The following is a 25,116-nucleotide window of genomic DNA, read 5'->3' as shown; positions in this document are numbered from 1 at the left end:
GGGGCCGCTGGGGTGGCGTAAAATTCAGCCGCTGGGCATCACAGGTCCCAGATTGCCGGAGGACGAGAGTAGTGCTACTGCAGAGGACTCAGACGCAAATTATGAGGGGCTAGGCTACCATAGAAGGATGATGGCCATTGATCAGGAAATGCTTGGTACACTGGGCAGTCTGCCAGAGAACTTTCACACAGTGCTGCAGAGCGTAGAGGAGTCCAACTACAAACTGTTACAAGGCTCTGCACAGAGCATGGAAACTACTCTGTCCAACAGTTACCATGAAGGAGCCTCTTACAATGGCTCCCACAGAAACTGTGGCTGCACAAACCACTGCCATGAAAGCTTAGACGGCTGTCATCATAGCTTTGGGGGCCGCTGTTGAAAGAGGCTTCCAGGGTGTCACACTGTTCAGTAGTCTGTTCTCCAACAGATCCCTAGGAGTGCCAAATGATAGGCCTCAACACCATGGGAGAGACATTGCACCATTGCCCTTACTACGGCCCTCAGCCTAGACTTCTACAGTCTGTGCTGAGGTGCTGTAGTCTGCAGTCAGGCCCTCTAGACCCAAAATAGCTCATCCTCCAAAGCCATCTGAAGTGTCCTCAATTAAATATCAGCAGCCTTCCATCTCCAACGATTTGGACCCTGGACAAACCTTTCACCGGAGCATGAGAATTTTTTTTATTACTCGTTCAGGGGATGTGGGCATCGCTGGCTGGACCAGCATTTATTGTCCATCCCTAATTGCCCTTGAGAAGGTGGTGGTGAGCTGCCTTCTTGAACTGCTGCAGTCCTTGTGGTGAAGGTATACCAACAGTGCTGTTAGGAAGGGAGTTCCAAGATTTTGACCCAGCAACAATGAAGGAACGATTATATAGTTCCAATTCAGGATGGTGTGTGGCTTGGAGGGGGACTTGCAGGTTTTCCCATGCATCTGCTGCCCTTGTCCTTCTAGGTGGTAGAGGTTGCGGGTTTGGAAGGTGCTGTCGAAGGAGCCTTGGTGAGTGGCTGCAGTGCATCTTGTAGATGGTACACACTGCTGCCACTGTGCGTCGGTGGTGCAGGGAGTGAATGTTAAAGGTGGTGGATGGGATGCTGATCAAGCAGGCTGCTTTGACCTAGATGAGGTTGAGCTTCTTGAGTGTTGTTGGAGCTGCATCCAGGAAAGTGTAGAGTATTTCATCATACTCCTAACTTTTTTTTTAAAAAAGTCAGGAGTATGATGGAATACTCTCCACTTTCCTGGATGCAGGACTATATTTATGAAGTAAATAGAAAACTTAAAATTAAAAATTTGGGATTATTGCTACCTTGATTAAAGCAATCCCCCATAATTAGGTCTTGCAGGCCTAATTACCAGGAATGAATTGAGCGAGGTACACTACAAAGTGGAATTATGCTCCGTTTTGAAAAGCGGTCATTGTGCTACCCTTAGAAGCATGGGCCCTGTAAATTGTGACCGCATGCCAGCCTTTTTACAAGCAAAGCCATAAACCATGAAGGTGCATGTTCCTATGTTTATTTAAAGTAGAATTAAAGGTTAACTATGATTTCTGTAAATTTTCCAGCCAGTGGCACTTTTTACCACCTTGAAAGAACACTACATCTTTTGTCTCAGGTTATATTTTAAAACCATTAAGAATATAATTTTCCAAAGCTGCTGAAGTGTGTCAATGTGTAGTTTATGGTTTGTTTGGGTACAGAGTTTAGGTAGGTGGGAGGAATGTAACCTTTCCTAGTCTGAACAAATTACAGTCACTTCCATTTGAAGATTCATCCATCATATTTCAAGTGAAATCATAATCAATAATACCTTCAGACTATTCAGTGCCCCTCTCAGTATTTTCTGCAATCTACCCTCTCTGCACTGTAGCCTCTCAACCTATTTCCTCAGTAGCATTAATTCAATCTATATTACTCCAGCTCCTATTTCTTATGTTCTTATATTCTTATTACCTGTTCTGGTTCTCAGTCCACAACATACTTATGATGAGGAAGCTCAGTTTGTGCATTTTGATTCATCCATTCCACATTATTCTTCACCTCATCCATTTTTTTTTCTTTCATTTAGGTAGCTTGAACCAGAAGTTCAAGCAACTCTTGAATGACAGACAATTCCTCAATTCCTCTTCCTCTTCAATTTCTTCTGATACTATCTCTCTTAGCTTCATGCTTTGCCAGATTTTCAGCATCACTTCTCACCTTCCCTTTTCTGACCCCGAACAATCTGTCTTTAAAAAGAGTTTTAGTTTCATTCCCTACATACCCCTACATTAACAAACTCTGATCTTTGAAGTATTGAACTTTTTAGGCAATGCGCCCCTTCCCTTCAAAACCACAGTCATCAGTACCGCCTCAAAAAGCCCAATCTCAACCCCTCTGTCCTTGCAAAGTACACCCATCTCCAATCTCCTTTCCATTTCCAATCTTTGAATGTTTCGTCGCTTAACAAATACATGCCAATCTCTTCTACAATTTTTGATTTAAATCTCTCCAAATACTCTTGCAATGGACCAAAATGACCTTAACTAAAGTCTTGAACTTTATATTGTCACGCCAACTTGCTTTGTTAAATTATAACTTTCTTTAATCCACTGACTGGAGAGCTGAATTTATATTTTTGAAGAAATTTTAAAAAGAACAAATATAAAAAAGATTACTTTGCTCGCAGCTTAGTATGGCCACCTAGTTTGCTACACTGTATCCAACATTGCAAGGCCTGTGAGGAGGGAAACAAAATGGCTGCTCATTTCCCAGTAAGAACCAAGACCCAGAAAGTTTAAGGGAATTACCTGTTCTTTTTAGCAAGAAGAGAAACGCTGCTACCATGTTTGAATCTCCAAAGTGACTGTCATGTGACAAGCCCCTCCCCATCTGTGGTTTTAAGCTTGTGTTGCTCCGCTGCAGAGGAGAAGCTTCTGGACTCTGACATGTGCAGACCCAAGAAGGGGGTGTCCCTGTCTTTCTCTCTCTCTCCATTCCAGCTCGAAAGCTCCAATTGCCTCTTGTTGACTGGCCACCTTTGCATACTTCAGCTACAATCAGAAAACCCATTAGAGGAAATCATCTGCATCGCTGTCTCCAAGAGACCCACCGAATCAGTCATTTAACTCTTCAAACAAAAAGGGCAATTATGAGGGCATGAGAGCAGAGCTAGCTAAAGTGAACTGGCAAATTAGGTTAAGGGATAGGTCAATAGAGATGCAGGGCATACATTTAAGGGGATATTTCAGAATACACATTCCAACGAGAAAGAAACATTCCAAGGGGAGGACACACCATCCGTGGTTAACTAAAAAAGTTAAAGATAGTATCAAACGTAAAGAAAAAGCATATAATTGTGCAAAGATGGGTGGCAGGTGAGAAGATTGGACAGAATATAAAAAGCAGCAAAGACTAAAAGATTAATAAGGAAGGAAAAATTAGAGTATGAGAAAAAGCAGGCGAGAAATATAAAGACAGATAGTAAGAGTTTCTACAGATATTTAAAAAAGAAAAGAGTTAATATGGTCAGCGTTGGTCCTGTAGAAAATGAGTCTGGGGAATTAATAAGGGAAAATAAGGAGACGGCAGATCAATTGAACAGATATTTTACATCGGTCTTCACTGTAGAAGATACAAGTAACATATGAGCATACGAACAGACAAATTAGGAGCAGGAGTAGGCCACTCGGCCCATCGGGCCTGCTCCACCATTGAATAAGTTCATGGCTGAACTGATTACTCCACATTTCCACCTACCCCTGATAACCTTTCACCCCCTTGCTTATCAAGAATCTACCTACCTTTGCCTTAAAAATATTCAAAGACTCTGCTTCCACTGCCTTTTGAGGAAAAGAATTCCAAAGACTCACCACCCTCTGATAGAAAGAAATTCTCCTCATCTCTGTCATTAATGGGCGATCCCTTATTTTTAGACAGTGACCCCTAGTTCTAGATTCTCCCACAAGGGGAAACATCCTTTCCATATCCACCCTGTCAAGACCCCTCAGGATCTTATATGTTTCAATCAAGTCAACTCTTACTCTTCTAAATTCCAGTGGGTAAAAGCCTAGTCTGTCCAAACTTTCCTCGTAAGACAGCCTGCCCATTCCAGGTATTAGTCTCGTAAACCTTCTCTGTACTACCTCCAATGCATTTACATCCTTCCTTAAATAAGGAGACCAGTATTGTACACAGTACTCCAAATGTGGTCTCACCAATGACCTGTATAGCTGAAGCATAACCCCCCTACTTTTGTATTCAATTCCCCTTGCAATAAACAATAACATTCTATTAGCTTTCCCCTAATTATCTGTACCTGCATACTAACCTTTTGCAATTAATGCACTAGGACACCCAGATCCTTCTGTATCTCAGATCTCTGCAATCTATCACCATTTAGACAATATGATTCTTTTTTATTCTTCCTGCCAAAGTGGACAATTTCACACTTCCCCAAATCAAGAAATTTAAAATGAACAGATAAAAAAGGATGACTTTGCTGGCAGCTCAGGATGGCCACCTAATTTGCAACACTGTATCCTGCATTGCATGGCTTTTGAGGAAGGAGGTGAAATATCTGCTCATTTCCCAGCAAGAACCAAGACCCGGGAAGCAGAAAGTAGGAATGAATGGGTCATTCTGAGGATGGCAGGCTTTTTCTAGTGGGGTACCGCAAGGATCAGTGCTTGGACCACAGCTGTTCATAATCTATATAAATGATTTGGATGTGGGGACCAATTGTAATATTTCCATATTTGCTGATGACACAAAACTAGGTGGGAATGTAAGTTGTGAGGAGGATTCAAGGAGGCTTCAAGGGGATATGGACAGGCTAAATGAATGGTCAAGAACATGGCAGATGGAATATAATGTTGTTAACACTGCAGCAGGAGCAATGCACTATCAATTCAGTCCCGTCACTCCACAAGTCGCAGTATATTAAGTTTTCCCACCCACATGGAAAACAGCCAAATTAAACACTCTAGTAACCCAAGAATGAAACAGACCAAACCAGGTATCTTTAGACAACAACAAATTAACTATTTATTATATAAAACTAAATCTTAAACACTATTAAGATAAACCTATGTCATTTGTGACTTCAGTCCTTTATATCTCTATAACTTCCTCCAGTCCTCCAACAAATCCTCTGTCCATTCCGCAAAGTGCCCATTCCTCGGACTCCAGCCTCTTGTGCACCCTCCTTTCATGAGACCCCACCATTGGCAGCCACACCTTCAGCTGCATGGGTCACATGCTCTTTAATTTCCTCTCTCCTAGTTTAAAGAACCTCCTAAAGCCTACCTTTTTCACCAAGCTTTTGATCACCCCTCCAAATATCTCTCATCTTTGGCTCAGTGTCCTTTTAAATGACCCCTCTGTGTAACGCATTGGGTCATTTTTCAATATTAAAAGTGCTACATAAATGCAAGTTGTTGCTGTTCTTCCTCCTTCCTCTATGAATCTGACCCTTTTCTGATTTCCAGCTTGCTACACCCTCTTAGATTCTGTCCTCTCACAACTTGCCTTCTCTCAATCATTTCATCATTATACACTGCAGGTTCAGAATCTAGGCTGATACTCCTGTGCTGTAAGAGGTTCCATCTTTCAGATGAGTCATTACACCAAGGCCATCTGCCCTCGCAGGTGGCCATAAAAGATGCCATGGCACTATTAAAAAGAAAAGCAGGGGAGCCTGGTCAATATTTAGCTCTCAACCAACATCAGGAAAACAGATTATCTTGGCGTTATCACACTGCTGCTTGTGGGACCATGCTGTGTGCAAACTGGCTACTGTGTTTCTGACATTACAACAATGACAGCACTTTAAAAGTACTTAATTGGCTTTAAAGCATTCTGGGACGCCCTGAAGTTGCTAACAATGCTATATAAATCAAAGACTTTCCTCCTTTTCCTTTAACTGCCACCATAGCATGAGACATTTCAGATTCTCCACTCCCCATATTCATTCTAAGCTAGCTCTCTTTGAACTTGCACCCCTCCATGGTTGTTGGAGGCCAATCATCTCAGCCCCAGAACATCACTGCAGTGTCCCAGGCCCAACCATGTTCAGCTGCATCATCAATGACCTTCCCTCCATCATAAGGTCAGAAGTGGAGATGTTTGATGATGATTGCAGTATACAGTTCCATTTGCAACCACTCAAATAAAGCAGTCTATGCCCACATGCAACAATATCTTGACAACATTTAGGCTTGAGCTGATAAGTGGCATGTAACATTTGCGGCATGGGTTTACTGGGTTGCCTTTGGGGGTTGGAGAGGAATTTCCTAGAGTTTTTTTCCTAAATTGGCTTACTTTTTTCACATCCCCCAGGAGATTGTGTGACAAAGGAGGTGGGGTAGTAGTGCACGTAGATTGTATCATGTCTGGATGAGACAGAATTAATGGACTACCTAGTTCTACCCTTGTTCTTCAGAAAACAAATAAAATTGGTGAAAATAATGAACAGATACTAAGGAAGAAGATAGGATGATGAGGGACGGAAATGACATGGTAAGAGCTGGTAGGATGGGAATTACCATGGTCCCTTTCCACAGTGGAGCTTAATGGCAATTTTCTATTTATTGATGTCAGTGAATAAAAAAATTGCAGGCAGTGCATATGATTTTATGATGAGCTACCAATTTTGTGTTAGGTCCTGCCAGTGGCAGGGATCCTGAGAAAATACTGCCTATCAATTGCTTATTTTAAATTAAAAGCTATATCTGTTTTATTTAATAGCTTTATTAGTGCAATATTTTAGTTTAGTTTAGTTTAGAGATACAGCATTGTAACAGGCCCTTCGGCCCACCGAGTCTGTGCCAACCATCAACCACCCATTTATACTAATCCTACACTAATTCCATATTCCTACCACATCCCCACCTGTCCCTATATTTCCCTACCACCTACCTATACTAGGGGCAATTTATAATGGCCAATTTACGTATCAACCTGCAAGTCTTTGGGCTGTGGGAGGAAACTGGAGCACCCGGAGGAAACCCACGCAGACAGAGGGAGAACTTGCAAACTCCACACAGGCAGTACCCAGAATTGAACCCGGGTCGCTGGAGCTGTGAGGCTAACCACTGCGCCACTGTGCCACCCCAATATTAGTGGGTTTTTCTCAGCATCACAGGGTGTGAGAACACAGGAGGTTCCCTGATCCTACCAGATGCCTAAGGGTTAATAACCTCAGAATTCCATTTTTTTGCATTCTGGATAATCTGCTCTGGAAACACATTCTTGATTTCTACTGTATTACCGTAGCATTGTAAATGCAAAGTTGAGATTATGCATTTCAAGTTGAGTCTTCCTGTTAACCTCTCATTGTATTGATGGATTGCACTTGTAAATGTTTTACAATAAAATAATTGTACACTCTAAGTCATGGATGAATCTGGGATAGTTGTTTCTTGTTTACATGTCACTTTTTAGAACTATGTCGACTTAAGCTGCTATCTCTGCCAAGTCCTCTGTGCCATCTCAGACATGGAATCTTATAATATGGAATTTACTGTGGTTAACCTCATAAGTAATAGTAAATAGGAGTATGAGCTCACTAAATCCTCTATAAAAGCTACTTCTCTAAAAATCATTGTGTCTGTTATTTTTAGCGTATGATAACTTAAAGATACTTCAGTACATTTGCTGTCAAGTTTAATGGTGCATTGCACTTGGAAATGATGTATGCTGTAAAGAATATGGGATGCTATCAATGCTGTCTTTTGTATTCAGAGAGTATTGATTTGAATCAGATGGTCTTGAAGACTACAAGGAATGCTGAGACGTTTTGCAACAAAGCCACTGGCATTTAAAAAATGAAGATTGCATGCTAATTTGAAAAATTGCTTCTTTGCTTTAAAAGAAAGAATTTGTGTTTTGTTTTTCACCCATTGTGGCCTCCAGACTTTCCAAAGCACTTTTCAGTCAATGAATTACTTTTGAAGTGTAGTTACTATTGTAATGAAGGCAAATGTGGCTGCCAATTTGTGTGCAGCAAGATCCCACAGACAGCAATGAGATAAATGAACAGATAATCTGTTTTATGTTGGTTGAAAGTTTTATGTTAGCCAAGACACCAGGAGAACTCCCATCTCTTCTTTGAGTAGTGCCTTGGGATCTTTTGCATCTACCCAAAAGGTGTGGTTTTACGTATCATCCAAAAGACAGGTTTCTATTCCTAAACCCCATTCAGTGATCCCTACTTGAATTTGCACATATGAATGTTGGGTGAAGACAGCTTCAGATTTAGCTGTAATGCAATCTGTGGCAAAATAGCCAGTCAAAACTCTTTGGACTGCATTTTACAAGCTCACCGCCGATCTCAGCGGCAAACTTCAAAGACGGCGACCTGCATGCACGGGCTTTACTCCGCAGAACTGCCAAGATATTAAACACGGCAGCTCATTTACATGGCCGGGGCAGACCGGGATGGGCGGTCTAACCGTGGCAACGGCATCAGGAACCACTGTGCAGGCGCCGACGCTATTATCAAAGGGCTTCCAGCCCTTCAATTTAATTCAAAACTTTAAAGAAACATGAGTGCAAAGAATTAAATAATGTTATCCTGAACCTCTCCCACCCCACCCCCCCCATGACCACCAAATTTATTACTTGCCCTCTCCCCCCACAAAAAACTTATCTTGTGCTCCCGACGTTCCCCCCCCCAACCACCAAATTACATAAATTATGTACTTCACCCCTTTCCACCACTCCCTAGACCAATCAAAATTGTTTGACCCCGCTCCCCCCACTTTCTACCCTGAAATCTTACCTGCTCCCCCCTCCCTACCAGTGTTCATCCCGGATCTGCGAATGCAGATCCGAAGGCACAGAAATGCCAGCCGCCACCACCAATATGGCACCGGGACCGATGGTGGGAGCAGGTAAGTATTAAATTCATTACTTTAAATACAATTACATATTTAAATTTTGATGCCATTGCCGAGCAGCTGGGGGACCGCCACGAGGCTTTGCCACTGCTGGCAATATGGAGCCGGGCCTTCTCGGCATCGTGGACCGTGGCAGACCTCTTCCAGAGGCATTTTTCAGGCCTCCTTGCCATGACCCTCGACGTCGGGGAGTCAGTAAAATCCAGCCCATTGTGTGCGCTCACACATGAAGAATGGTCACTTGCGCAAAGTATCAGAGGATGCCAAGCAAAAAAAAACCTACAAGAAGACATAAATGGAAAATGAAAGGATCAAACTAACCAATACATGAAGAACATTTCTAATCTATCAACAATGGAACTGCTCCTCGTGGAAATGGAGGAACATTTTCTGTCACTGATTTGGATCTTATCTACAAATTGTGAAATGCCTGATGCTACACTGATGAATTGCTGTGCTGTCATTAAGGAAGTTGGTTATGCTGGACCAGGTTTCTCCTGGCCATCTCTCTGTCTTTGGCTCGGAACTTAGACTACACAACCCCCATTTATTGGGCACTAAATGGCATTTTAAGCCTCAATTTGGCAGCACACGAAGCACACGCTCATCACGAGCCGGAAATCTCCTGCACGCCATATTGGTGTAGTCAATAGGACCCACACCTGAAACAGGCCCTTTGCATATTCCTATCTTAGGACCCAAAATATAAATAAGTTTACTCTGAATGCAGCAGACATGCTGTATTCAGGATTACCAGATATACATGCAGCCTAACCAGCTGTCCTTAAAGGGACTGCTGGAAGCTGCCCCCAACAATTATAACTTTTGCAAAAAATAAAGATCTTAATGTGGAGCCAGGAGGAACAGGAGTATTCATACCATACTGCCTTCTGATTGACTTCCCTGATTTCTGTTATGTTCTTGGCTGGCATCAGTACTGTCCAATTTTGCGGTCCCCCATAACTGCGACCTAAATTTGTGGCTGCATCTGGCATTCGTAGTTCGCTAGCACAATTCTAATGAGGCTGTGGGCCTGTCACCAGCCTCAGTCATATGCAGTGTGTGCTAAACCGGGATTGCTCCTCAATTTGGAGACAGTCCAACTTCCAGGCCAATGTAATAAAAGCAAAATACTGCGTATGCTTGAAATCTGAAATAAAAACAGAAAGTGCTGGAAATACTCAGCAGGTCTGGCAGCATCTGTGGAGAGAGAAGCAGAGTTAATGTTTCAGGTTAGAGTTCTAATGAAAGGTCACTGACCTGAAACGCTAACTCTGCTTCTCTCTCCACAGATGCTGCCAGACCTGCTGAGTATTTCCAGCACTTTCTGTTTTTATTCCAGGCCAATGTCCTAGATGAGGCTGAACCAAGCTCTTGTATAAAATATTATAGTGCTATATGTTTTATATTTGATTGGTCTAGCAATTGTTATAACTGAGGCTGTAGGATGCACTGCCTTTCTCTAGTTCCACTTCTTCACAGGTCACATCATATATTTTAATGTTTTACCCAGTTACCGATACAGCCAATTATATACTTTATCTATTTTAGTTTCAGAATAAAATCCACCAACGAGGTTTCTTTAATAAACAACAAAATTATGAATTTATTAAAAAACACGACTTATTCAATAAAGATACAAAGCTTATTAATACACAGGTTGAAATATGAATGTTCCCTTCCAAATTAACCCAACATACACACATCAGTTAAAGAAAAAATAAAGATGTTTTCTCTGCAGAGATCTCTTTACAAAAAAGATTTTTAAAATACTTTGGTCAAATATTTGTTAATTCTTGAAGCAAAAAAGAATAAGAAATGGAATGATCTCATCTGTCCCTTTTAGTCTGGCATCCCAATACAAGTAGACAGCTGTCACTGGAATCTTTTTGGAGCAGTTCTGTTCAGGAGATGTTGAGGATTAATCTGGCAGGCTTTCCAGGATAATTACTACATTAGGGGTTTCAGCTATCACACTGGATTCTCAGGGTTTCTCAAAGAGAGGTGGCAAATGGATGAGCTGGTGGCTTCTTTCTTAGCAGGCTTACCCCCAGCTGACTCAAAACAATATCCAAAAACGAAACCAACTCTTGACCACCATAAATCTGGACATGTCACTTCTCTGTAAACAACTCCCCTAGTCACTTAGCTTAAAACATGTGACTTCCAGTAAGGGTTTGTTTTTACACAAAGGCTCAAGTCTTTCCAGTGACCTTTTTAAAGAAAAAACAAAGTCCAGTATCTATGGAATCATTTCAGTCTTTCAAATGAATCAATATCCACAGTTTTTAAACTTGAGTCCTCAAAAAATATTTTAAAAATGGAAGCACTTTCATAACACAATAATAGCCTGATGCTACAATAGCCTTTAATATAGCCTCGTGGCAATAAAGCTCTAAAGACTCATATGCTATAACATTCAGGTCGCTTTCACACTCAACAGACAGCCCTTAGCACTATCCCTACCCCAGTGCATAACACTACATTTATCTATATTAAATTTCATCTGTCAGGCTCATTCCCTCATCATATCGAGATCTGGCGGTAGCCTTGCTTTCTCATCGTACAAATTTTTGCATCACTCACAAACTTACTGACAGTGCCCTCAACATCTTCATCCAGAACATTAATAAAGCTTTTGAACAGCAATGGTCCCAACACCAATTGCTGCCGGACACCATTAGTTGAGGGTCTCCATACCAAACTATTACCATTAAGGACAAGAACGGAACCAATTCCTTGTTTACTCTAGAGTCTGCCATCCCATTTCACAGAACTCTATCTTACAAATTAGCCTATTGTGTGAAACCAGGTCAAAGGTTTGTTTTGAAAATCTGAGTACACTATGTGTACCTCCATCCACCAATCTAGTAATTTTCTGAAAGAACTTCAACCAGGCTGGTAAGACATGACCTTTTTCAGACACCACGTTGACAGTCACTAATAACCCCCTCGCTGACCAGGTGGTCATACAGAGTATCTCTACAGATCCCTTCTAGTTACTGAAGTCAAGCTAATGGGTCTATTATTTCCCAATTCTGACTTGCTGCCCTTTTTTATTATTGGTATTGCGAATGCTCTCCTATCTGTTTAATTTCCTGGTAGAAAGTTCTTCATAAATACACTCAGATCCTTAAAGCGGCATGCAAAATTTCAGAAAAAGTATCAAACCCACACCTCCATTACTCAATATAAGCTGGATACCTTCCCAGAAATCAGCATCTCTCCTTAGGCCTCAGCAACAGAAGCACAGGAACCATTATTTCCATGGAACATACAATTAACTCAATCTGCACTTAGTGCCATAATCTTCTATGCCATTTCCAACAAGATATTTATCCAGCTTTTTTTAAAGGAGTTTACAGATAGCATGAATTGTTTGCCCTTGCAATCTATTCCACATATTCATAAGTGTATTAATTTGTTAATTTATTAGTATTCATAAGTTTTTTTTGAAGGTACTTTGTGTACATAGGGGCTAAACAAATGAGGACAAATGGTATTTTATAACATCATAAATGTAATAAAGGCTTTGGGTTTATTTTCACCTGGAGTTAAAATGGGATTAGAAGGTAAACTTGATTAAGTTAATAAAACAGGTAAAAAATGTACAAAAACTGTTACCAAGGAAGGCCAAGATTTCAATGAAGCATCGATTGAAGTTTTTAGTATGGAGAGTTTGGAATCTCACAATATGGTGCAACAGCCTTGCCAGTTTTTAAATAGTGCAGCAAGAGTTAGAGGTGAGAGGAGTCAGAGAGTGTTATGGGCAAAAGATACAGACCATTTTCAGAACAAATCTTTTCAAGAGAGAGGACCTACTGCACAAGACACAGCTACCTACACCTCACAGGACAAGTGCATGATAAGGCTCAGGCACAACACAGCCATTATGGTAAGAAATGGGATTAATTGGATATATCCACCAAAGAACCGACACAGGCACGATGGACCAAATGGTCTCCTTCTGTGTTGTATCAATCTATGATTCTATGATGGAGATTTAGGCATAGCAAAGATAACTCTGCAATTCCTTCTTTACTAATTGATGTTCAGTAACAATAGGAAAAATAAGTGGCAAAATTCTGTGGATACACACAGATATGTTTATCTTCGTATTGCTGATCAAATTCTGTGCTACACAGGCTGGGATGTGCTTTCTTTCATGATTCTTGCATTTTTTTTATTCGTTTATGGGATATGGGTGGCTGTGGTGGGACTGAATTGACAGTGTGTTACTCACACTGCAATCAGAATCATATATTTTGATTAGAGGCTTTGTCCTGAGCGGTCATACCATAACAAGTGACATTACCACTACGCCACTGCCTCGTCCTAGCACATTCATAGGATAATCTCTAGACTCTGACATAATTCTTCTTAATATTTTCCTGCCTTAGGAAAGAAGCATGACTGAGCAAATATGTCAACCCCACAAGGATTTGAATCATTAAGCACCAATTTCATAGGCCAGTCTGTTGACTATGTATTACAATAATATCCCTGTGGGGCAGTTCCAAGGACTGCTTTGTCTGCTATCGTGTGCCCAAAGGCATGAACATTGATTGTTGAAGATGCTAATGTGAATATGTATTTTTATATAACAGAGGCTGATAATTGGCAGTTGTTGACCATCACTAACATTGGATGAATATTAGCAACTTCTTTTATCCACTTACCTTCCTTCCTCTTCTGAAGTTCCTTCTTCTTACTGGGTTACAGTTCCAAGGGTGCAGACAGCCCATCTGATACCTCGCCCAGGTGACTATTCTTCATATGTGAAGGTTCAACAAGTTACTTGACCTTAGGGTAACAGTGGTAATTTTACCAACATAATGAAAATCTGTTTGCATTTTACTGTCTCCAAATTGATTCTGATGAAATTAAATAATTTCAAATATACCTGATGGTCAGAACAATTCCAAATGCAGAATGTTGCTTTATGTCTGCTGACAGTTGATAGATGTTGAATCTTGTCAGTATGAATGAAGTGTGAGCTTCTGGCTTGGGGGCACAACTTTGATAGAGGTTATGTTTGGCATTGTATCCTCTGGCTCTGCTCCTGGTTATACAGCATTGATATTATGTGGCATTTACTTCATACACCTGATGAAATGGACAGGTGGTGAATATTATGAGGCTTGAGGACAAGAAAAAGATGGAATAAGAAAGCAATGGCTGGGATTATTATCTAAATGCGACGGTAGGAACAGATGCAGGTGGATGCTTAAACCTGCCCCTCAGGTCAGCGTACCAGTTTCCAGACGCGAAACCGAAAAGCCGAAGTTTAAAAGGCTCCAAGGAGAGCAGGAAGAGGCAACCCGCCTGAAATGTATAAATGACTAGTGAAGGTTGTTAACAACTTGTTGTCATTTAATTTAAGGGTGGACAGCAATACAGTGGGGAGCAAGTCAGGATGGTAGGACAGCAGCAAAAGTCTGAGGGAAGGCTCAGAGAAGGCCCACCAGTTGTAGAGCGTCAGGAGAATTATCTGTAATCGCTCTGGACAATGGCATTTTGGGAGGTGGCTTTGGGGGCTGGACAGGTTCTTCTGCATACGGCCCTCACAGGTTCATGAGATGATTCCACGTTCCAGTTGAAAGGAAGGAAGGACATAACAAGAAATAGGATTAAGCTACTCCAAGATAGAATTGACTAGCGATGAGGAGTAGTATCTCCAGGAGCAGAGGCAGATCACTGGGCAAAAGGGGCACAGGGGTTAGGAATGAGGGGCAGGAAGACAACAAAGGCGATACCCTCTGCAGAGGGTCTACCGCCAAAGGAGAAGCTACCTGAACATGTCAGAACATCAGTGCTGCAGAAGACTGTGCCTGTCCAAGCAGATAGTTGCTGACTTGTGTGCCCCTGTTGAGAATCATCTGAGGGTTTGCAGGAACTGTCGCCATGGCCTTCCCACTGCTCTAAATATCACAGTGGCCTTGCAATTTTTTGCAATCAGTTCTTTCCAAGGCGTGGCAGCAGATGTTGGTGGCATCTCGCAGGCAGCAACACATCATTGCATCATGGAGGTAATGGATGCTCTGTTCAAGAGGGAAGGGGATTACATCGAATTCCAGGTGGATAGCAGCACTCAAGCTCAAAGGGCAGTGGGATTTGCCTCCATCACCCGATTCCCTGACGTGCAGGGGATCATCAATTGCACCCCTTTGGCTAAAAATGCACTGACTGACCAGCCAGGGAGATTCTCAACAGGAAGGAATTCCACTCCCTAAACATTTAGTTGGTCTACGAATGCAGAAAGAGGTTAATGCAGGTGTGTGCACGATATCCTGGGAGCTGCCATGACGCCTTCATGTTGTGGCAATCGCAGGTGCCGCAGTTCTTCATGGAGCAATCGGAAATCCATGGATGGCTGTTAACAAATAAGGCCTATCCCTTGAAGCGATGGCTGATGGTACCGGTGCATCACCCTGTCTCGGAGGCTAAGAGACATTGCAACCGATGCCTCCCGAGCACAAGGATCATCATTGAGCAGGTCATCAGCCTCCTGAAGATAAGGTTCAGGTGCCTTAACCTGTCAGGTGGTGCCCTCCAGTACACTCCAGAGAGGTGTGGACCTTGAAGAGGGAGAAGCGCTAGAACAGCACTGTTCCTAGGAGGATGAAGACAAGGAGGAGGAGGCTGAAGGAGAACTGGAGAACAGTTCCCATGTTTGCAGGGATATCACCATGGTAGGTTCAGGAGGCGGAGAGCTCATCAGGATGGCAGGGATGCTCGGGTCACTCTGATCCAGACACGTTTCGCTATGCAATACTCAGCCTGCAGAACATTTGGAGAGGAGATTCTCCTTCATCTGAGTAAGAGCAAACATCTGCTAAGAACAAAAATCAGCAAGCTTCTAATGACACAAACACTGCAAGGCTCCAGAGTCTCCACCAGACACACTCTTCCCCAACACACTCCTTTGCTTTGCTAACTCTTATTTTCTATTCTCCTGCCTTTTGCCATGATGAAATGGAAACACACAAGTCTGTCATAGAGCAACAACATGCCCAGTGTTTTATCCTATAACAGTTTGATGTCGTTTACAACAGAAACATCCAAGTGACCCGCAAAGTGACATTACTGACATGGTGGCCTCCCTCTGGTCACTCCTACAAGTTGTTCCTCCTGTGACTGAGGATGAGGTGGAGGCAGACTGCTCGCTAGTGTCTGGGACTGAGATGCCTGTGGCGGTCAGCGTCGTCATGGAGGTGCGGAGGATGAGGGGCACCTCCAAAGGCTGCTGCACCAGCATCACTGCATGGATAGCCTCTGTCACAGGGAGTAAATCTACCAATGCTTCGTCCATCAGAGAGGCCCTGGAGGTGGATGATGATGATGGCAGAGCCCTGTGAGAGGTGGCTCCATCATCACCATCTGTCGCCTCCTCAGCCCTTTCTTGGCACCCATGATCGCTAGAGGGAACCATCAGTTAGGGTGCAGCTGCCATCCACTCTATGCTGCTTTGCACCATTTGCACCACTGACCGTTCAATGCTCCAGACTGTGGCATGCATTCTCTGCATGTTAGTGCCTGCATCCACTCTGAGTAATGCCACATATGGCTCTCCTATGAGGTTGGCCAGTCTGTCAATGGAGGAGCACTTGCGCTCAAAGCACTGAGACATTGTGGAGCACATGAGATAAATGGACTCCTCCATTCTCATCCCAAGACTCTGCAATGCCTCAGATAACTTCGACAGGTAGAGCCGCCTGTTTCGTGACTCCCGAGGCTCTGCATCTCTGTCCTGCTGGGCAGGGCTGCGCCTGCCCTCCATCCCCCAAGGGGAACTGACCACAACCAACTCTGCCTCCTCGTAACGTGAAGCAGTCCATGTCCATATGAAACAAGACCTGGACAACATGCAGACTTGGGTTGATAAATGGCAAGTTACATTTGCGCTACACAAATGCCAGGCAATGACCATCTGCAATAAGAAAGAATCCAACCATCTCCCCTTGATATTCAATGACATTACCATTGCTGAATCCCCCATAATGATAACCTAGGGGTTAACATTGACCAGAAATTGAACTGGACCAACCATATAAGTACTGTGGCTACAAGAGCAGGTCAGAGGCTGGGAAGTCTGTGGTAACTCACCTCCTGACCCCCCAAAGCCTGTCCACCTTCTACAAGGCACAAATCAGGAGTGTGGTGGAATATTCTCCACTTGCCTGGATGGGTGCAGCTCCAAAAACACTCGAGAGGCGGCACAGTGGCGCAGTGGTTAGCACCGCAGCCTCACAGCTCCAGGAACCCGGGTTCGATTCCGGAAACTGCCTGTGTGGAGTTTGCAAGTTCTCCCTGTGTCTGCGTGGGTTTTCTCCGGGTGCTCCGGTTTCCTCCCACAAGCCAAAAGACTTGCAGGTTGATAGGTAAATTGGCCATTATAAATTGTCACTAGTATAGGTAGGTGGTAGGGAAATATAGGGACAGGTGGGGATGTTTGGTAGGAATATGGGATTAGTGTAGGATTAGTATAAATGGGTGGTTGATGTTCGGCACAGACTCGGTGGGCCGAAGGGCCTGTTTCAGTGCTTATTCTCTAATCAAAAAAAAACCACCCAGGACCACTTGATTGGCACCCCATCCACCACCTTCAACATTCACTCCCTCCACCACTGACACATAGTGGCAGCAGTGTGTACCATCTACAAGATGCACTGCAGCAACTTACCAAGGCTCCTTCGACATCACCTTCCAAATCCACAACCTCTACCCCCTAGAAGGACAAGGGCAGCAGATGTATGGGAACACCACCACCCGCAAGTTTCCCTGTAAGCCATACATCATCCTGACTTGGAAATATATCACTGTTCCTTCACTGTCGCTGAGTCAAACTCTTGGAACTCCCTTCCTAACACTGCACTGTTGGTGTACCTACACTATATGGACCGCAGCGGTTCAAGAAGGTGGCTCACCACCACTTTCTCAAGGGCAATTAGGATGGCCTAGCCAGCGATGCCCACATCCCATGAAAGAAGAAAAACTATCCTCCTGCTGTGAAGTGATGTGCGTTTCTCCCTGTGCCACTGTTTCTAAAACTGAGCAAGGACTCACCAAGGTGTGAGTGTCTGCGCTGGTGGACGCTGCGCAAGAATGAAGTGACGGTGCAGGCTCCAAGGTGTCTTCCTCCTCTGACTCCACCCAAACATGTTGCTAGAGTATCAACTCCTCTCCCTCTGCAGCTGGCCCGGTGGGAGGCATAAGAGAAGGTGGTCATGAGAAATTGGCACACTCAACAGATGCTTCTGCTACTTAGAATAATGAGATGGCAGCTTATGCATTGACAGGTCGTTGCACAGGGAGGTATGCCATGTATCCCCTAAACCAGGAGATGTTGATATTTTTCACCCTAGCTATGTTGGACTCCCGTTGCTCAATCTCCAACATCACAGTGTCTTGCCAATCTGGTCATATCAAGGGCCAGCTTCACAAAATGCATTTGTGAAGCGAGCTGGCCATTCCACCGTCCAAATGTGCCCTCTCGTTCTCCCTGACATTGTTCTGCCATTTGGCCTGTGAGATGAAGAAAGATGCCATTCGGACAATGCCTCTCTCGCTCCCAACTTGCAGCTTTTCATTCACATAAGATGTTGCAGTCTTCACCGTAGTCTACTGTCCAATAGCACCTAGGTTTTGAATTATAGTTATGCATCATCAGTGCTGCTGTGCAGACATCTCTCCCATGGTCAGGAAAACACAATGCGCCCTCAGGATGCCTCTCTCTTGTGGGTCTATCTTTGGACTTACCTTGCCAAACCTAAGCAGGTCATTGAAACATTTCCTGCACTGGACTCAGTTCCTTCTCACTACTCCTCTGCTGCTGACTTCATGAGCCACCTTCAGCCATGCATTCTTGGTGTACTTGCAGACCTTCTCGTGCCACTGACAGGCAAATTTGTCTGAGATGTCACCCCCTCCAGCAGCACCTCCACCAAGTTGTCTTAAAAACGGGGGGGGGGGGGGGGCGCTGCCCTGGCATGGGGGCCCTGCCTACCCACTGCCCTCTGATCAGCTTCTCCTTCCATTATTGAAACAAAGAGGAATGGCTGCACCTTGCCTTTTAAATTAGGCCTGCTGCTTTCTGTGTCCCGACTCCTTCCCACGCCTGCCACTGCTAATTGAACGGCCAATTTGGAGATGTTTTAGTTGAAATCACATGTGGGTGCATTGCCAACGTGGTGTGGCACCAGGACCCGGAAATGAACGTGACATCAGGGTCCTGACCCTGGAATTGAAATCCTGCCCATAGTGTCATAAAATATACAAATGACAAATCAAGCTTTAACAAAAGAAAGCTAGTTTAATTGTATCTTCACTCACTTCTATCAGGACATTTAAACAAACAACAGATGTTATGGAACTAAATTTTATTATTTAATTCCTTTATATAACAGCTGACTCCAGAATTATGAAAACTTAATGGAAATAAACAATATTTTTCATTATTATTTCAAGATTAGTGCTGAGTCAGCCATGACGAAGTATGAGGGACAATTCTCCACATTGTACTTCCCCCACAGCAATGCATCAAGATCTCAATAGATTGAGGAAAATGAACTTGTGTCTCACTACTCTAAGTGCCACATATTGGTTCTCCAATCCACTGAATCACCACATGCTGATGCAACAAACCACTGAAGCACACAGTGTAAGATAGTGCAGTGCTATAATTCTTGCTGTAACAGATTAGAGTGGTCTGCTTCTTATATGGATAGCTTCATTTCATTTTAAATCTAATTTTCTCTCATAATTCAACATTATGCAGTGCTACCTCGAACAGGTGGTGGCGCCAAAAACAGCTGCATCCGTATCCCCTGACAGAGAGGCTTGCAGACCAGTCACTGCATCTTGTACTGAAGAAAACAACAGTAACTACACTTCAAAGGTCACTCATTGGCCATAAAGCATTTTAGGATGCCCTGAGAACATGAAAGATACTTTATAAATGCAAGATTGTTCTTCTTAACAATTGCTCATAATCGACAATTTCCTGGAAAGGCACTAATAGATAAATCTCAAAAATCTTCTACCAGCATATAAATAGCAAGCAGGTAGTAAGAGGTGGGGTGGGAAATATTTGGAACAAAGAAGGTAATTTTTGATTAGAGGCACAGGGCAAGACTAGAACACATAATGAGTACTTTGTATCAGTGCTTACAAAGGAAGAGGGTGCTGCCAACATGTTGGTAGAAGCAGAGATGGTAGAGGTAATGGATGAGGTAAAAATTGATAGGCAGGATGTACTAGAAAGGCTGTCTATGCTTAGAGTGGCTAAGTCGCCTGATCCAGATAGCTTGCATTCCAGGTTGCTAAAGGAAGTGGGAGTGAAGGTAGTGGAAGGGCTTGCCATTATTTTCCAATCCTCCCTAGATACGGAGGAGGTGCCAGAGGATTAGAGTGGCAAATGTGACACCCTTCTTTAAGAAAGGGTGTGAGGACATTCCAAGTAACTACAGGCCAGTTAGTTTAACATCAGTGGTGGGTAAGGTTTTAGGAACAATAATCAGGGAAAATAATCAACAGGGACTTGGAGAGGTTTAAGTTAATTAAGGATAGCCAGCACAGATTTGTAAAAGGCAGATCTTGCTTGACTAATCTAATTGATTTTTTGAAAAAGAAACAGAGAAGGTTGATGAAGGGAAAGTAATGGATGTTGTCTATATGTGTTTTAAGAAAGCCTTTAACAAAGTAACACATAAAAGGCTGGTTAACAAAATCGAGCCTCACGAAATAAGAGTGCCAGTGTCAAGTTGGATAAAAAATTATGTTACGAACAGGTGTGGAAGGGGTCTAGGGCTCCCCTCTCAGCCTTTGCCTGGTTTGGCCGTAACAGGTTTTAATTTTTAAAAGATTGTGTTTTAAGCTTCCCCTCAGTGAATCCTTGTTCACCGTTCTCTAATTGTAATGGCAAAGAAATCAACCAGACAGTTTTCATAGATTTAAACAAGAAAGGAGTATGTTTATTAACCTTAAAACTCTAATTCAGTTAAAACTATTAGAAATAAGTGATGTAACCACACTAGCATGCATACACAATAAACACACACAAAAACAGAGACAGAGGAGGAGAAAGAAAGGAAAAGGTTTAAAGTAATAGCTGGAGTTCAGTTACTGGCTTTTGGGTTTGATGTAAAGTCCTTGATTGCAGTTGTCTCGGAGTTCTTGTTGGGGCCCAGTGCACACTTTCAAACTTGTTTAGCTGCAGGGGTCTTTTCTTGAGGTTTGAGTGGCTTCCGTGGATCCCTGGAACGTCATGAGAGAGAGAGAAGGAGACAGGTGCTCTCTTCTTCAAGTTCAGTTGCAGTCTGTTTTCAAACTGTTCTGTGAGCACGATTCAGAACTCCAAGTTGGCCAGCAGGTTAATCATGTGACCAACTCCCTATCTGGGACAACCTTTCCCGTGGTTTGTGGATTTCAAAGCTCTCAGTGGGGGATGTAGTGCTGTCTCTTACACAGGCAAGATGTGGATCACTGTTGCCCAGACCAATCTTTGTAAATTGAATCAGTGAGAAGTTCCCATTATCTCTTTTTTTTTCAACTGTCTTTTAGAATGCAAAACGAGCAGTCATGTTTCCAGCCACTGTCCTTTTAGAATGCAAATATATGCAGCTATGTTTTCCAGCCACTGCTGTGGTCTCTCTGAGACAAGTGGCTGATGGAATTTAAAACAGAGAAATGTGAGGTGGTGCATTTTGGCAAAAAGATGGGGAGAGGCAATACAGACTCAATGTTCTAAAGACTCTGACAGGGACAGAGGAACCTGGGGATTCATGTGCATCTCTCTTTGAAGGTGGCAGGAAATATTGACAGAGTAGTCAGCAAAGCATATGGGATCTTGAGTTTCATAAAAAGAGGTATTGAGTACAAAAACAGGGAGGTTATGCTAAACCTTTATAAAGCTTTGGTTAGGCCATAACTAGAGTGTTGCGTCTAGTTCTGGTCGCCACACTTTAGGAAGGATGTGAGGGTCCTCGAGAGGGTGCAGAGGAGATTTATCAGAATGGTTCCAGGGATGAAGGATTTTAGCTACAAGGCTAGGTTGGAGAATCTGGGATTGTTCTCCTTGCAGCAAAGGAGATTGATGGGGGATTTGATACAATAGTACAAGATTATGACAGGTTTAGACAGCGAAGACAAAGAAAAGTTATTCTCATTAGCGGATGGTACAAGGACTAGGAGATACAGATTTAAGGTTTTGGGGGAATGTGAAGAAGAAATTTTTTACACAGCGAGTGGTAATGACCTGGAACTCACTGCCTGTGAGGGTGGTGGAAGTGGAAATGATGAATGATTTCGAAAGGAAATTGGATGGGCACTTGAGGGAAATAAACTTACAGGGATCTGGGGATAAAGTGGGGGAATGGAACTGATTAGATTGCTCTACAGAGAGCTGACGTGGACTCAGTAGGCCGAATGGCCTCCTTCTGTGCCATTAGGACTCCCGAAGTTGAGGGCTGTGGTGACCTTCATTGCCACTAGTAGTGCAGTGCAGATGACTGATTGTACCTTAAGGTCTCATGAATTGGTTTGCAAACCTTACCATCATGCCTCTAAGGCCTCGCTATCCTTCCTAAATTGTGGTTTACAGATCTGAACACAATACTCCAGCTGAGTATTTATATATAAATATAACAAAGGGCACTGGTCCTAATATCGACTACTAGGGGACACCATCGTATACCTCCCTTCAGTCTGATAAATAACTATTCACCACTTTCTCTCCCTTAGCCAATTGTGTATCCATGCTGCCACTGTCCCTTTAATTCCGTAAGCTCTAATTTTGCTGTCATGTCAGCTTTTTTGAATCACTTGGCACTTCTGGCTGAAGATGGTTGCAAATTTTTCAGCCTTCTCTTTTGTACTGACGTGCTGGGCTACCACATCATTGAGGATGGAGATGTTTGTGGAGCCTCCTCCTCCGGTTAATTGTTTAATTGTCCACCACCGCTCATGACTGGATGTGGCAGAACTGCAGAACTGCTGAACTTTGATTGGATCTGTTGGTTTGGGATTGCTTTGCTCTGACTATCACATGCTGCTTCCACTTCTGCGTTCTCTGCTGTAAGAAGAGAAAGAAGAGAGTTAGGAGTGTAAGAAATGGAATGTGTTGACAGAATGATAGGACAAGATTTATGGAGGGTCACTGTGAGAGTATGGCATGACAATAAGAGGAGGGTGCGTGTCTGTCGTGGTTGGTCAGTTGGGGATGTGAGGGGGTGCCTCAAAAGAGAGGAATGAGTGCACCTACAAGGTGTGTTGGTCTGAGGAGTGCTGTGGAGGAGAATTCTGGGTAAGTCAGAGTGAGGGAATTTGCATTTGAATGTGCTATGCCACTTACGTTTCTTGTCCTGCTGAGATCATTGAACCATTTGTGACACTGTATCCAGAAGCGAAGCACAACACCCCTGCTGTTCACCTCCTCTACCACTTTCAGCCATGCCTGCTTGGTATCCGAGTCAGGCTTCTTCCTCTCATCTGCTGGGAACAGAATGTCCCTGCGGGCCTTTACAGCCCACAGATGATGCCCAAGGACGCATCTGAGAATCGTGGGCAGCCTTTCCTTGTTGACCATCCATCTGTCAAGTAGGTGGTTCTCTCTTGACAGCTGGAGTATGCTTCCATTCTGACCCTCACAGGGTCCCTTTAAATAGTGAAGCTTCAACAGTTAGGTGTGGGTCATTGTTACACCTGCCCACTCTAATTGGTCGGGAAACCCAGAAGTGGGATGCTAATGCAGTGGCACAGTTAAAAAGCCACTGAAAAACCCACTGCTCAAACTTGCAGGTTCCTGATGCAATGCTGACCTCCCCCGCTGCAAGAAGTTGAAACGTTCAAATTCAGCTCATTGTGAAGGAATGCATGATGAAAACCAGCAGTGTTAACAAGGAGCTAAACTTGGTCCACCACAGGTGTTTGAATTAAGTCACAGCGGGTGGAAATGTCCTATATATAGAACCATTGGAATGGAAGGAAAGCAAGATAATTATCCACAAACACTGCTCAAGCACAAATGTATAATCTACCACTTCTTCAGCTTTATTTTATGACCAGCAGTAAGTGTTTTATTTATTCATTCACAGGATGTGGGCATCGCTGGTGAAGCCAGCAAGAGCATGAGTCCAGAAAGCTATGTTGCCTGCCTGGTGCCAGGGTTCTGCTCAGGGCTGAAGAGGAATTTGCAGTGGGAGGGGGAGGATCCAGTTAGGAACATAGGAGCAGAAGTAGGCCATTCAGCCCGTTGAGCCTGCTCCACCATTCAATTACATCATGGCTGATCAACTACCTCAAAGCCACTTTCCCACACTATCCCCTTATCCCTTGATGTCATTCGTATCCAGATATCTATCAATTTCTGTCTTCAACATGCTCAATGATTGAATTTCCACAGCCCTCTGGGGTAGAGAATTCCAAAGATTCACTACCCTCTGAGTAAAGAAATTCCTCCTCATCTCAGTCTTAAATGGCCTACCCCTTATTCTGAGACTATGTCCCCTGGTTCTAGACTGACCAGCCAGGGGAAACATGCTATCTACATCCACCCTGTCATGCCCTGTAAGAATTTTGTAAGCTTCAATGAGATCACTGCTCATTCTTCAAAACTCCAGCGAATACAGGCCCATTTTCCTCAATCTCTCCTCATAAGACAATCCTGTGGGTACAAATGACATAGATAGGACTAAGAAAGGTTCTCCTTAGGGATTAAGAGCAACTAGGGGCTAAATTATCATACAGAACCACAAAGGTAATAATCTTTGGATTATTACCTGAGACACGAGCAAATTGGTGTAGGGTAAATAAGATTAGACTGTTGAATGTGTGGCTCAAAGACTGGTGTGGGAGAATTGGATTCTGATTCATGGGGTACTGGCACCAGTACTGGGAAAAAGGGGAGCAGTACCTTTGGGATGCTCTTCACCTGAACTATGCTGGGACCAGTGTTCTGGTGAGTCGTATAACTTGGGCAGTAGAAAGGGCTTTAAACTAAATAGTGGGGTGGAGGGATCAAGTATGGGGAGATGTGGTAAATTAAAGGGAAAAGACAAGACAATAAGTGCAGGGTAGCGACATGGGAATGATAACCAGAGTGTGGCAGGAAGAGACAGAGCATACAAACTTAAGAGTCCACCAGTAGATGAGGCCAGAGTTTGCAAGAATGGTGAAAAGAGAGAACTGAAGACTCTGTATCTCAATGTGCACAGCATTCATAACAAAATGGATAAATTGT

Source organism: Heterodontus francisci, chromosome 1, assembly GCF_036365525.1.
Source record: "Heterodontus francisci isolate sHetFra1 chromosome 1, sHetFra1.hap1, whole genome shotgun sequence".
Taxonomy (NCBI): Eukaryota; Metazoa; Chordata; class Chondrichthyes; order Heterodontiformes; family Heterodontidae; genus Heterodontus; species Heterodontus francisci.
Note: the sequence above shows the minus strand (reverse complement) of the source record.